At 47.5% G+C, this 13,481-nt stretch overlaps 1 protein-coding gene across 2 annotated transcripts in view; it reads left to right on the forward strand.

Annotated features, from left to right (window-relative positions):
* The window catches only part of CLPB (ClpB family mitochondrial disaggregase), a 1,099,187-nt gene that overhangs the window by 296,636 nt on the left and 789,070 nt on the right, over positions 1–13,481 (forward strand). The gene's annotated exons all lie outside the window — the stretch shown is intronic.

The following is a 13,481-nucleotide window of genomic DNA, read 5'->3' on the forward strand; positions in this document are numbered from 1 at the left end:
CCTGTCGCAAAGCCGACTAAATGACCCATAAACCAAAACTGATGACGAGTAGTTGATGAACTCCAAGGTGACTCTGAGCATATTCCATTCTTGTGATTTTATGGAACTGGAGTTTTTCACCAGCAGCTAGAATAGGAGAGGTGTCCATGTTTTGGTTTTTACAATTCTCCTAGTCGAGAGTAAAAAACAATGCCTTCTCCATAAACTGAGACTTTCGATTTGACTGTGCATTTTCACTTGTATTGTGAGGGGTGGATTACAAGACCTGATAAGACTCTACAAAGCAGAAAGTAGTACCCTTATATGTGTGGACTCAGCATAAGCCTTCCTTGGGGCTACCGCTGGATCTCTTGCCTCGACAGGACAGGAGAGTAATACATCACAAGCTACAGAATCTCAGCCTTCAGGCCTAATGACTGAATTGAGGACTTTAGCTACATGTACAGTGACTGCCAAAATAACAGAAGTCATTTTAGCTGCCAATCAACACTATACAGAAGAAGTGAATGCAAACTTTTGGAAGAAATGTACAAGTTGATGTTTTAATGAAAGGGTTGATCCCTTGAAAGCAGATGTAGATATGTAGTGGGAAGGGGGTTTTGGGTAGCCAAGATAGGGCCCTTTTATCTCTTTTAACTGTTTGTGTTTTTAGAATGTTTTATGGACAATTGTCTTAAAAACGGGTTTCTTTTTACTACTCCCGTGAAAGCGGAGTTCAAATTGTACAGTTAACTTTTTTTTGCCATTCTGCAAATGCATTGCATGTTAAACCTTTTTTATAACCATATGCAACCTGAACTTTGTGCTGACATTTTTGATTTATCATGCATGTCTACCAATGTTGCATTCAATGGCCCAGATGTGCAGAGGCAAATTACACACCAACCTTTTGTGACCTTGTGACCTGCGTGTCATTTTGCCATGCAACCTATTTAATAATAATTCTTATCCCAAAATGTACAGTTGTAGGGGGTTGTAGAATAACTTGCCTAATGAAGTAATCAGACAGGATGCTTTTTGCGAGCTCCGGTGATTGGTTACAAACACAGGAAGGCTAACCTGACGGGAACAGCAGACCACAGCCCCTACATTTGCATTTCTGAACGATAAATTATTTTAAAGGAGTCAGTGCTCCTTAAAGGAACAGGTACTGCTTTAAAAATAAAAATGTTTCCCATTGGAGGAGGGTGTAGTAGTCCCAGGTACGTGAAGCACCATTGTTTCCCCTCAGGGTGTAAAGGAGCATGCCGTGCCTGTTCCTTGCGCCTTGTCTTCCACAATGTAAATCACATTTCTCACTACAGTCACCCCAGTATGTGAAGCACCATTGGTTCACCTCGGTGTCTAAAGTTCCCTGCCCATTTCTTGTGCCCTGTCTTCCATTTTGTACATCTAATTTCTCATGACAGTCACCCCAGTATGTGAAGCAGCATTGATTCACTTTGATGCCTAAAGTGCAATTGCCATGCCCGTTCCGTGTGCCCCGTCTTCCACTATGTTAATCATGTTTCTTACCACAATCACCCCAGTATGTGAATCACCATTGCTTCACCTCAGTGTGTAAAGTACCAATCCCATGCCCGTTCCTTGTGCCCTGTCTTCCACTGTGTAAATCACATTTCTCACACCAGTCACCCCAGTATATAAAGCACCTTTGCTTCACCCTGGTGTGTAAAGTACCATTGCCTTGCCCGTTACTTGTGCCCTGTCTTCCACTATGTAAGCCACATTTCTCACACCAGTCACCCCAGTATGTAAAGCACCATTGCTTCACCTCGGTGTGTAAAGTGCCATTGCCTTGCCTGTTCCTTGTGCCCTGTCTTCTACTATGTAAATCACATTTCTCACACCAGTTACCCCAGTATATAAAGCACCTTTGCTTCACCTCAGTCTGTAAAGTACCATTGCCTTGCCCGTTCCTTGTGCCCTGTCTTCCACCATGTAAATCACATTTCTCACACCAGTCACCCCAGTATGTAAAGCACCATTGCATCACCCCAGTGTGTAAAGTACCATTGCCTTGCCCGTTCCTTGTGCCGTTTTTCACCATGTAATTCACTTTTCTCACACCAGTCACCCCAGTATGTAAAGCACCATTGCATCACCTCAGTGTGTAAAGTACCATTGCCTTGTCCGTTCCTTGTGCCCTGTCTTCCACTATGTAAATCACATTTCTCACACCAGTCATCCCAGTATGTAAAGCACCATTGCTACACCTCATTGTGTTAATTTCATTGCCATGCCTGTTCCTTGCCTTCCACTATGTAAATTACATTTCTCATGACAGTGGCCTCAGCATGTAAAGCACCACTGCTTCACCTCAGTATGTAAAGATCCATTGCCATGCTCCTTCCTTGTGCCCTGTCTTTGACTGTGTAAATCACATTTCTCACACCAGTCACCCTAGTATGTTAAGCACCATTGCGTCACCTCAGTGTGTATAGTACCATTGCCATGCTCGTTCCTTGTGCCCTGTCTTCCACTATGTATATCACATTTCTCACGACAGTGACCTCAGTATGTAAAGCACCATTGCTTCACCTCAGTGTGTAAAGATCCATTGCCTCACCTCAGTGTGTAAAGATCCATTGCCATGCTTGTTCCTTGTGCCCTGTATTTGACTGTGTAAATCACATTTCTCAAACCAGTCACCCAGAGGCGCAACTAGAGTAAAATCTCTGGGGTAGCGGGTGGGGGGGGGGGCTAATGAAATTTCAGGGGGAGGGGCGACTCTTCCAGCAATATGCAGAGGGAAGATGCAGGGGCTCTAAGAAGTGGTGAAAGAACAACAAAGCCTCATTAACAAGTAAATGGTCTTTTAAAAGCCTGTTAAGTACTCGGGTGCGGCTGTGTGTCTCAGCCTCGGCTGCCACACACGACGGGGGGGCTGAAGCCCTTTGAGCCCAATGGGTGTTGCGAGCCTGCAGTCACCCCAGTATGTAAATCACCATTGCTTCACCTCAGTGTGTAAAGTACCATTGCCTTGCCCGTTCCTTGTGCCCTGTTTTTCACCATGTAATTCACTTTTCTCACACCAGTCATCCCAGTATGTAAAGCACCATTGCTTCACCCCAGTGTGCAAAGTATCATTGCCTTGCCCGTTCCTTGTGCCTTGTCTTCCACTATGTAAATCACATTTCTCACACCAGTCATCCCAGTATGTAAAGCACCATTGCTTCACCTCAGTGTGTAAATTCCATTTCCATGCCTGTTCCTTGCTCCTTGTCTTCCACTATGTAAATCACATTTCTCATGACAGTGACCTCAGCATGTAAAGCACCACTGCTTCACCTCAGTGTGTAAAGATCCATTGCCATGCTCGATCCTTGTGCCCTGTTTTTCACTGTGTAACTCACATTTCTCACACCAGTCCCCCCAGTATGTGAAGCACCATTGCTTCACCTCGGTGTGTAAAGTACCATTGCCTTGTCCGTTCCTTGTGCCCTGACTTTGACTGAGTAAATCACATTTCTCACACCAGTCCCCCCAGTATGTGAAGCACCATTGCTTCACCTCGGTGTGTAAAGTACAATTGCCTTGCCCGTTCCTTATGCTTCGTCTTACATTTTGTAAATCACATTTCTCACACCAGTCACCCTAGTATGTAAAGCACCATTGCTTCACCTAAGTGTGTATAGTACCATTGCCAAGCTTGTTCCTTGTGCCATGTCTTCCACTGTGTAAATCACATTTCTCACACCAGTCACCCCAGTATGTGAAGCACCATTGCTTCACCTCGGTGTGTAAAGTACCATTGCCTTGCCCGTTCCTTGTGCCCTGTCTTCCACTATCTAAATCACATTACTCACACCAGTCATCCCAGTATGTAAAACACCATTGCTTCACCTCAGTGTGTAAATTACATTGCCATGCCTGTTCCTTGCTCCTTGTCTTCCACTATGTAAATCACTTTTCTCATGACAGTGACCTCATTATGTAAAGCACCATTGCTTCACCTCAGTGTGTAAAGATCCATTGCCTCACCTCAGTGTGTAAAGATCCATTGCCATGCGTGTTCCTTGTACCCTGTATTTGACTGTGTAAATCACATTTCTCAAACCAGTCACCCAGAGGCGCAACTAGAGTAAAATCTCAGGGGTAGCTGGTGGGGTGGGGGCGCTAATAAAATTTCGGGGGGGGGGGGGGGGCACTTTTCCAGCAATATGCAGAGTGAAGATGCAGGGGCTCTAAGAAGGGGTGAAAGAACAACAAAGCCTCATTAACAAGTAAATGGTATTTTAAAGACCTGTTAAGTACTCAGGTGCGGCTGTGTGTCTCAGCCTGGGCTTCCACACACGACGGGGGGGCTGAAGCTCTTTGAGCCCAATGGGCGTTGCGAGCCTGCAGTCACCCCAGTATGTAAAGCACCATTGCTTCACCTCAGTGTGTAAAGTAGCATTGCCTTGCCCGTTCCTTGTGCACTGTGTTCCACTATGTAAATCAAATTTCTCACACCAGTCATCCCAGTATGTGACGCACCATTGGCAGTTCCGCACAGTCCGTAATCCCAGCAAGGTAGAAGGAGAACACACACCTCCTCTCTGGATCATAAACTGCACCTGTTGCCTCCCCTGGGTCCTCTGGTAATTGGCTGGTGGCCGGCGTGAACCGGAAACACTTGGTAGTGCTTCCGGTTCACGCGTTCAGACAACAGCTGGCAAGCCGGTCGGGTCCGGTTTGGCCTCTCCTTTCAGGGTATAAGAGGCTGGGGAGCGGAAAGGACGACCTCTCTTTTTTGCCGCTCCCCAGCCTGGGTTTCCTCACACGATGGGTCTGGGCCTCCGGCGAAGGCCCTAACTTTTCTTTTTCCCCACCCACCATCCCCTAAGGCAGACATTTTTGGGTGATTTGTATGTCTTTCTTTTGCATTTCAGGAGGAGTAGTGTCTATTTAATGCAATTTGTTGTTAGTGTAGAAATAAAGTGTTTTTCTTAAATAATTTTGTGAATTTTCAGGAGTACCGTCTATTTGATACAGTTGTCGTTAGTGTTGAAATAAAGTGTTTTTCATAAATAATTTTGTGAATTTTCAGGAGTACTGGCTATTCAAAGGAATGGTCGTAGTATCAAAATTAAAGTGTTTTTTTTACCTAATCTGTTTTCAAATTTCAGGTGTTATATTTTGTCGTATTTGTATGTGTTCCCTTGGTCAGGCGGTAAGGTCATGATTGGTGACCATAGTTTTCGGTCCTTAGCGGGCATAACCATGGTCAAAATGGGAACGCCCGAGGGGGAGACAGAGGGTCTCTCATGGAACTTCAGGGGCAGTTATATTCGGTAGGTTGCGGGGGTAGGGAGGTCACCTTTTCATTAGGCTGGTTGGCTAATCCCTGCACGTGCATGTGCTCAAGGGTGCAAGGACGCATAACTGCAGCGGCCCCCTTTTTATGGAGTTGAATCCTTAAGGGCGTAGGTGGGGCCCGGTGGAGGTATCCATCCGGTAAGCTGGGGACCCCCTGCGCAAGGTCACTCTGGTTGGAGGTTGAGACCTAGCTTGATCTTGACCTAGGGCTGCCAGTAATTGACCTTGCCGTAGGATCTAACAGGGATACGCAGAAAGAGAATATATTAATTGCTTAGCTTATGATAGGAACGTAGTTGTATTAGAAGCATGTTAAGGTTAGCCAATTGACCGTGTGTACCTATCAATGTATTGGACTTTCTGCGTATATAGCGTACATAATGTAAATAATAAAAAAAGAATTAATGTTTGCTTATTTTATGTTATAAAATACGACCGGGGTTTACTACCCCTAATCCAAAGCAGTGCGGTGTTTGAATTGTTTGCCTTCGGGGTAACAGGGGGGGTGAGCCCCATGGGAGCCGGGAGGGTGTTGCCCCCTCAGGGTTGAGGGTGTAGAGGAGGGGGACTTTAGGCAAGTACGAGGCCATATAATTGAAGGCTGCCTGACTCTAGCGCCGGGACACCCATAATTTAAGAAAAACATATTTAGTTCATTTTGAGGGGATTAATGGCTCAAGTTTATTGAACTTTTAGGTCTATTCCCTTAACCTGAGTGTAACATGCATATGTTGTCGTTTGGTTGGATTATTGATTTTTTATGATTTTTAATGATTTTAAGTAATCGAACAAAAAACACACTGTGGGCTAGTAGGCTGTGCCTTTTCCTCGTGCACTTGGAGGGAAGCCTCAGTGTGAACACTGGCAGTACACTGTGGCTGGCAGCAGGAAGAGGCCTATAAATTTGTAGTGCCAGCAGTGAAGATGTGGCCAGTGGACAGGGGATGCGCCCTGTTCTGTGCCCAGCAGATGCCAGGGCCATCCTGCCCTGAGAACAAGCGACCAAGCCTGCAGCTTCCCAAGGGTTCGCCCATTGCATCCCACCTATCATGTAAATGATGTGAATGTTCTGTACAACTGCATTTAATCTTAGCATTCTACCCTGGGCCTGCACAACAAAGGGAGTATATATATTGTGTGTGGGAGATGGGGGAGGTAATAACACCCATCATTAAACTGCATTTAAACATTTCAGTTTCTTTTCTGTAACCAGTGAGTATCATTATGGTTGAATGACAGTGCCATGGCTTTCAAATTGTGTACATCTGATAATTATAAGTCCCACTCGTAAAATTGAATATTCATTTGATTTTCTGCTTTTTGACACACTCTGGTTTTCCTGTTCTTGACATGCATGTAAGAGGGCTCTGCTGGACTTCAGAGTCACCCCAGGCTGGGCTCATCTCTCCTGGTTGTCATCTTCTGCTTTCAAATGCAGCTGCTTGGCAGACGGCTCCTTCTTTGCCTCTGCCTTGAGAGGGATGTGTCACCAGCCCCAGTGACAGCCTCTTTTCTTATCTCACTCAGAAATGCTCTACCTGGGCCTCCCACGGAGCCGAGAGGGCACTTCAGAGCGGTCTGTCCTGGACGGACAATGGTGATCCCAGGTCAGCCGCTGGTCCTTCTTAAAGCAGATTTCAAGGTGTGAGGAGAATGCGTTTCAGATGGTCCTTCATCTGCCCTAATGCGAACCAAAACCACCCTTTATCTGGAAGCCTCCATGACGACAGTCAATGCAAAAAGTACAATCACGTTCCTATTAAAAGTCCTAAAATGGCCATCCATAAATGAAATACTTTTAGAATTACCAAATGGCCTAGTCCGCATTTCCATTAATAATGTATTCATGTTTCCTGCATCTGCTTTGCGATCATAAGTTCATGTTTTGTAATGGTTAGACACATTTGTAGGGCCTTTACAGGGGGTACAGTACAACCTGTTGACTGTCACTCACACTGCCCTTTGAAGAAAAGGCCTGGCCAAGTGATGGGGCGACATTCTATCTGTCTATGCACCCCACATAGGGCTTATAAGCGCTATATAAAAGTCACAATCCAGTACAATATTCAGTTTGTAAATGTATTCTTGTTGCGTTTATCAGTTTTAAATGTTGTTAAATTAACCATGCATTTTACGCCAGTGACATTGTGTCACTGTTTAAAGCAGAATTTCCCGAATGTGTGCCAACCTCTTCATCACAGGTTTTAACCCTTGCAGGGTTAGGTCAACAGTTCGTCCGAAAAAACATGGTCATGTTTTATATTTTCATTAAAAATGAATGTACTTTCTCCTCCGAAGCTTTTGGGACGGGAGAAAGAAATCCCAAATTCAGGAGCTGGTCACTTTTACTGTATAGGACAGAAGTTTTCGCAATGGCACTTTACAAGCAGGGCTACTGTGGCAAGTGTCTTCGTCGGGGGCTCATCCCGTAGCCAGGCTCTTCTCGGGAGTATTAGCAGTTCAGTGGGTGGGCTTCCCCAGGTGTATTCGTACTCTTCCCCCCCCCCAGGTGTATTCGTACTGCCCCCCCCTCCCTCCAGAGATGGGATTGCGGCGCCTAGAGCCTCCTTTAACAGGTCGTGGCACGTGCCTTGCCGTCTAGGCCTGCTCGTGTCAGCCCTAGCACCCATTGTCCCAGGCACCTTTCTTCCAGAGACCTCCATTCTGCCCGAACAGCTGCAGTTGTGGCTAGAGAGGGATGTCTTCGCCGGCCACGTAGGGCGATGCAGTAATCGGGTTTCATGGTAATTGTGTGAGGGCGAGGCTTGAAAGCGGGCCCTGGCACCCCTCGCCCGGGCCTGCTGCGGGCCCTTTGTAGCCCTAATGGCCCCGTGCGGCTCTGCCTTTGACAGCTTCGAGTGGGTCGTTTCCTGTTTGTTGACATGAAACAGGCGGCCGCCATTCCCCACCGTCCACTTGCCTCCACCTGCCCCTTCCCGCCCTCCAACACTTCCTCCACTTGCCGCCCTTGCCCCAGGGCCAAATCCATTAAGGTCTGCGCCTCCCTCCGCTTAAACAAGTGCGGCCATTGAGAGCCGGGGCTGCCCTGCGTGTGCCTGGCTGCAGCGGCCCCGCCCCTTGACCTCTGCTGACCCTTCCTTTGAGTGGCGTGACCTCGGGCCCTCGCGGTCAGTTTGAGTGTGCGTGTGCCCACCGGTGGGCATCGAGTGCTCTCGTCTCCCGGTACCCTGACCCGAGCTGACATGACAAACATCGCGTCTGGGGGCAGTGGGAGTTGCTGCCCCTCCGCGCAGTCAATATATTGACTTTATTGTGGGTGTCTGTCCCCATTGGGAGCTGGTGGCCTGTGGAGGCCTCTGAAAGGGGCACTTCAAGTGTGACCTTTGTTTATCTTCTCGCCTCTGAATGGGTCCTCGTCGGGGGCAGTCACCTGGTCTGTAACACGTGCAGTCGTCACACTCAAGAGATGTTGTCGATTTTTAGTATTTATGGCACCTGTAAAATGCAAAACTGCACTGAACTCAAATTGTTTGCCGACTATCCTTATCAAAGTAAGACTTGTTCGAGTAGACCGAGTTTGGCCTGTGGCGAGCAGCTGACCACCCCCAGGAACAGTTCAAAACATGCACCTCGAAGGGCCTATACAGGCGAGTGCTGTGACTCGACGGCAGTTTTTGCAGTTCTCCCATTCAAACCACTGGGGAGTGGTTCATGAAGCCCCAAATGATAGCTCATTCGGTAATCTTAAACCTTAACTCTCGTGTGCTATTTGAATTCGAAATTCCAGTCACTAGAACAATTTCTATAATCAGGGCAAAATCAACGTCAAGCATTCAGGATCGACTGACCCAGGCATCAACATAAAAAGGCCCAATTTTGTGAATCATATGGTTAAAAAGTTGCACACATTTGCAAATTGTGCGGATTTGAACTTGTAAAGACACATTGTTATAGGTGTTTTGCAAGGAATCGGAGACTGTTTGCATGTGTGCTTCTTACAGGCAATATACGTGGTAATATCAGGGAAATCAACAGAAAACACAGGCCCACCGGACTATAAACCAGCCCCACAAACCTCCCAAAAACTGGCCCCCATACTGTCCTATCAAACCATCCCCTCAGGACTGCCTGGTTGCCCTACAGGTCAGTCCAACCATGCAAGCATTCCTTGATTTTAATCGCTGTAAACTCAGCATTTTGTGATTCCTAGTAGCACCCAGCGGAGCACACGATCACTGTTTTACATAAAACTGTTTATGCAGTCTTTGGCATAGCTGATTGAAGCATTGACAAAGCAAAGAAGTCTGACTTTAGTAGCAAGCATTTTGACTCTATCATGGTTTTTTGTAAAACGTTAGGTTCAAGTACTAATTTTGCCCTCGTCTTGTCAGGTCTGGGTCCCCTCTCTCTGCTGGTCAGGTGATGGAGATCTCAAGGGAGCTGACCTCTCCTCATCTCGGTAAAATGCTGCTAGCTCATCCACCAGTCGCCCCCACGCCCTTGCTTTGTCCAATGTGCCTATCCCCCGCCTTGCCTCCAGTAAAAGGATCCTCCTTTCTGCGCTTGCCCATTCAAACTCCCACGGCCCTCCTGTCGACTTCTAGTTCCTAGGGATCTCCCTTTTGGCCAGAACAAACGCCAGGTCCTGGAATTTCCCCGTCGTTTTTGTCTTGGCTGTATGTGGGAACCAGTCTAATAAACAGTGGCCTGGTGTGTGGGGGATATCTTTTGCTGTAATAGTTCCTACTATATGTAGCACCTCCTCCCAGAATGCACTCAGTGCGGGACAGTCCCAGAACATGTGCAGCACGTGCGCTTCTCTTTCCCCACATCTAGGGCAGGCAGATGCTTCCGCTTGAAAGTTTCATCTAATGCGTGCTGGAGTGAGGAATGCTCTGTGTAGAACCTTCGGCATCCTCTCTACTACAGTCTCCCAGTCTGCCTGCGGGATCGGGATTCCCAAATCCTCCTCCCACTGCAGTTGCAACCGTTCCAGTGGTTTCTGGATGTCGCAGTGTATTGCTGTGTATAGGCAGGAGACCGTTTTTAGGTTTCGACTGCAAAAAGCTGCGCAAGCAGCTTTTGCGCAGGAGAAATCTTATGAGAACTGTAGTGTGGCTTTGGGTCGGCCCTCGTCATTCATTGGCTGGCTCCATAAATGGAGCCTAGCCATTGGACGAGGGGCCTGTCCGTCAATGCCGGACCAGATTCGGGGGCGTTCCCGAGATTCTTTGGCTTTTGCCGACGTCACGCGACGTCAGCCGGGAACGCCCCCGAATCTGGTCCGGCCGGGCCGTGCTTGCTGCTGTCCTGCCTTACTCTGTGTCCCTCCTCCCGCTGTCCCCCCTCCCCGCTGTCCCCCCTCCTCGCTGTCCTGTGCACGTTTCCCGTTTTTCGACCACGGCCGCCGGAGGAAGCCCTGGTGAGTGCGTGTTAAATCTTGCCTTCCCGCCCCCTCCTCCCCCTCCCCGTTCCGCCCCCTCCCCGTGTGAAAGGGATTTGTTTCTGGAGCTCGGCTCGGGTCCTTTCCCGCCCGCTTCCCGCCCCCCCCCCTGTCCTGTGCCCGTTCCCGCCACCCTCCCTCCCTGTGCTCGTGGTGCTTGTTATATCCATGAAAGACGTGCCTGCAGTAGCTTCACTAGCGTCTTACTATCCAATTGTACGAGTTTCTGGGTTGATTGACGGCAACACACTGGGCCTTCGTGCTGTGACTCCCCCTCCTGGGACTTCCGAGGCAGAGAGATGCAGGTAAGTGTGAATCGATTCTTTTTATGTTTGGTGCATGCGTGTATATTTGGATTTTTGGGAAGGAGTGTTGTGAATGATGTGTGTGTGTGCACGTGTGTAAATGTATGGGTGTGAATGAGTGTATGTGTGCGTGTGTGTCCCGTCCACCCTCCTCTCTCCTAAAACCCTCCCTGGTCCCTGATCTAAATACTGGCTAGGGAGTGTAGTAGGGAAGACTGTTGCCCTAGGCTGTTGTAGAATCCTATTTGGACCTGAAAGCAAGCGGTGTGCTTGACACTTCAAGGCACTAGTCCATAGCTGCACGCCTTCGAGCGGAATTCAGGACGGCGCCTGTCTATTGGGATAGGAATTTACATGAATAATTCTGTCTCACTGACTCCGCCTCTCATCATTCACTACACGCCTGCTTACAAGCTGCAGCGACTCAGCCTCTCATCATTCACTACACGCCTGCTTACAAGCTGCAGCGACTCAGCCTCTCATCATTCATACACACCTGCTTACATGCTGCAGCGACTCAGCCTCTCATCATTCACTACACACAACGCACAACTTGCACTACGCTCAGCGGTGCGTGTTTGCTGCTTTAATGAAGTTAGTAACGTATGATTTGTGTTGTGCGCACAACTGTTTATTTCACACATCGCTCCCCGCGCTAAAGTGTTGCTGGTTTCTTAGCGACACTTTTTTTGTTCTTTGGTTTAGAATAATGCCAGCGGTGTAACTCCCACGCACGTTTATCGATTTTATCATGATATTTGACATTTCTTTCCTCTGAATTGTTAATTGTGTTGTGTACTTTCTGTGCTGCTGTATGCGGACGTTTGGCCGGACAAACAGCACACCTGCCGTGTCTGTGTTGTCCTTATGCCTCTTGTGCGGCACGCGCTGATGCCCTTGCAACTTTGAATGAGAGAGCATCTCTGGCACTTAACAGTAGGAAACGGGAAGTATGGTACAGGACGTGGCGTTGTGGCCCGAGCTATCGCCGCGAGAGCCAGGATCGAATTAGAGGGGGAGGGGGAGGGAGAGGGGGAGGGGGAGGGGTGACCTTGTGTTATGTAACTTATGCTCTCCGATACCTGCGGGTCGAGCTCGCGCTATGTGCCTTCTCTGCTGCATGCCATCGCTGAACACTCGTTGCCCTCTCTGCCATTTCTGTTCACAAACTGCCCCCGTTCATACACTGCCTCTCTTCTGGGCCCCATCTGAAGACTTAATGCTGTCTCCACTCGCAACCACTTCTGCTCACACACTGCCCTCACAGCTCCCTGTCCCTTCTCCTCACACACTACCCCTTCTCCTGTGCTCCTTTTTGTCTCTGATCAATCACTGCCCTCGCAGCTTCTTGACCCTTTAGTTCACACACTGCCCTGCCCCTCGCTTCCTTAGCTCCAGGCTATATTTCAAAAACATTAAAACCAGCATGGCATTTAGATGTGGGAAAAGTATTTTCCATTCATAAATATCACACCATTATTCAGCTAGGGTGACAGATTTTCCAATGTTGTGAATATTAGTTATAGCCTAGGTTTGGATAATTTTAGCATGATCTACCTACCCCCCACAAATAGACGAATACTTGCAAACATGTAGGCTTGTATATTTTTAGATTTCTTCAGCATGTGGGCTTGCACACAGTGCATTAACACTGGGTTGCTCTAGTGAGAGATACAGGTGACTTTCTTGGGTGAATGGAAGACGCTTGTCTCTAACAGAGGCGTAGGTGAAGCGCTTTTCCCTGGGGAACCATATTCTTTCTATGGAAAAAGAACAATTGTTACATTTACAATTTCACATGATATTCTCTTGTTTTCCACCTCCTGGAAAGTCTGCACGAGTGAGTTGTGCAGGTTTGAGCTTTAAAGAAATCTATGATGGATTTTATGGAGCGATTTACGGAATTTGTGGTGGGAGAAATAATCCACTAATTTGCCATATGGGTGAAAGCTGACCATTTTTCAAATCACTGACATGCAAAGCAAAATTACGGTATAAAAAATGCATAAATTGACTGCAAGTAAACCTTGAGAAGCAGGCAGAATTCAGGTGTTTTGGGCAGCTCATGTATTTTATTGTGGGTCTTCCTGGCAGCAGGATCATGGAGACTCACACAAACAGCACATCTTTTACAAACTGCCCACAGAATAGGCACTTGTTTGCAGTCTCAGACCTTAATTTGTACCTATGGCAGGCATACAAATATCAGCACGGTGTGATCCGGAAAAAATGTCTGGCCTTAACCACTTTTCCTATTCTTTGTATAGTGTCAATAAATATTGCTGTGCTCCTGCCCTTGCTGTTCATGCTTTGCCTGTTACTGAAGCTCGTTGAAACATTTTCAGTATACTAAAGTCAAATGCCTGATGGGAATGAAATAATGTACTCCAGTGAAACTGATGGACAAGGTTTTAATTTAGTATTACATGTGGCTCAAGCAGTAACCAAATTGGTAATGGAGTGGACCATTT

This window comes from Lissotriton helveticus, chromosome 8 (genome assembly GCF_964261635.1).
Source record: "Lissotriton helveticus chromosome 8, aLisHel1.1, whole genome shotgun sequence".
Lineage (NCBI taxonomy): Eukaryota > Metazoa > Chordata > Amphibia > Caudata > Salamandridae > Lissotriton > Lissotriton helveticus.